The 1,709-nt window shown below is 63.3% G+C and overlaps 1 non-coding gene across 1 annotated transcript; it reads left to right on the top strand.

Moving 5' to 3' along the window:
* Positions 1–1,172: 1,172 nt before the first annotated feature.
* Positions 1,173–1,255, top strand: TRNAL-UAA (transfer RNA leucine (anticodon UAA)). Its single transcript has one exon. It is a non-coding gene; the product is annotated as a tRNA-Leu (tRNA).
* Positions 1,256–1,709: the final 454 nt, after the last annotated feature.

Raw genomic sequence — 1,709 nt, 5'->3', positions numbered from 1 at the left:
CCGAGGATTCTGACAACTTGATGCAATCAAAGGGAGAGCGCGGATGACGATTCTGTGGAGCTGCTTCGCATCCCAGCCGTGTGCACGTTCCCCCTCTCCTGTGTTTCTGTCTGTGTGCTGCAGGACAGCGTCGGGTTGCACCTGCCAAGACAGGGTCCTACCCAGGCTGGGACCCACCCGAGCATTGCCCCTGGCGGCTGGCAGGGCTGGGAGGAGGCAATTCCACCACTCGCCACGGGGAGGCGCTCTCTGGACCCGACTGGAGTTGCAGAGCAACAGGCGGGCTTCCCGGGGTTGCAGAAGTTCTAGGTGGCCGGGCCAGGGGTCTCTGGGCGCACAGTCATCGGCGAGGGGTGACGCAGGGACGTTAGCACGTGCGGTCCCCGGGCTGGTAAAGCTCTCCGCCAAAGCTGGCAGCCGCCGGCGCTGTGTGAACCCGGGCGCAGGGCTGCGGGCTCCCCGGAATGCCGCGGCCTCGGCTCTGTGGTTGGAGTCGGCGTCCCCGGAGGTGGGACGGGGAGAGCCAGTGCTGCGGGAAGAGGGGTGCACCCCTGGTGACAGCAAGAGAGACTCGGGGACGCACGCGGCCAGGTGCAGGCCGGGGTCGCGGGAACCCAGAGGGGCCCGCTGCGGTGCCGAGCCACGCTCCGCGGCCCCCAGCGAGGCGAGCGCACGCACCGCCCTCGGCAAGGCTTCCTCCCCGTGTGACACCCCCCCGTCCCGAAACGCGGCCCCTAGCCGCGGGGGTCCCGGGGCTCGGTCCTCCAAGCTTCGGCCGCGTAGTACAAACGAGCGGAACGCCGCCCTCTGGGCGCCGAGCCCGCGCCCCCGGCCCGCAGCCTCCAGAGCCGGCGCCCGGGAACCCACGAGCTCCCCGGCGTGTGTGGTGCCCGCGCCCGCGCCCCTCGAAACCGAAAGCAGGAGCCAACGGCCCGCCGCGCGTCGCCGCCGCCTCCGCCGGGAGCGCGCGGGGTCGGCTGCAGTCGCTCCGGCAGCCGCGGCGGGCCGGGGGCCACAGCGAAGCGCGGTGGCGGGAAGCGGAGGCCGCCCCGGGGCCCCGGCTGGGCTGGCGGGGAGGGCGGCGGCGGCGGCTCCTCGGCGTTCGAGCGGAGGCTGCGAGAGGGCGGCGGAGACGGCTTGTAGGAAGAGCGAAGGGGTGGTTGCTCGCCTGCACCAGGATGGCCGAGTGGTTAAGGCGTTGGACTTAAGATCCAATGGACATGTGTCCGCGTGGGTTCGAACCCCACTCCTGGTAGTTTCGTGTTTTTCTAATTAAAAAAAAATTTTTTTTTAAAGTAAATCTTACCGAGCACATCAAGCCTTAGGTATTAAATTTCTGACTGAGAGAAACGCAAACCACACCGCGCGGCTTCCCACAGGGACGAACCCTCGCAGCCCGCGGGCCTGGCCCAGCCTCTCTGCCGAAGGGCGGGATCCAGCCGCGTTTTTTTTTTTTTTTTTTTTTTTAATTTTATTTAAGGAACATAAATTTCCAAAGTACAGCTTATGGATTACAATAGCTTCCCCCCCCCCATAACTTCCCTCCCACCCACAACACTCCCCTCTCCCACTCCCTTTCTCCTTCCATTCACATCAAGATTAATTTTCAATTATCTTTATATACAGAAGATCAATTTAGCATGTATTAAGTAAAGATTTCAACAGTTTGCACCCACACAGAAACACTAAGTGTAAAATACTATTTGAGT

Source organism: Oryctolagus cuniculus, chromosome 5, assembly GCF_964237555.1.
Source record: "Oryctolagus cuniculus chromosome 5, mOryCun1.1, whole genome shotgun sequence".
Taxonomy (NCBI): Eukaryota; Metazoa; Chordata; class Mammalia; order Lagomorpha; family Leporidae; genus Oryctolagus; species Oryctolagus cuniculus.
The sequence above is the reverse complement of the archived record's forward strand: the minus strand, read 5'-3'. Positions and strand labels throughout refer to the sequence as shown.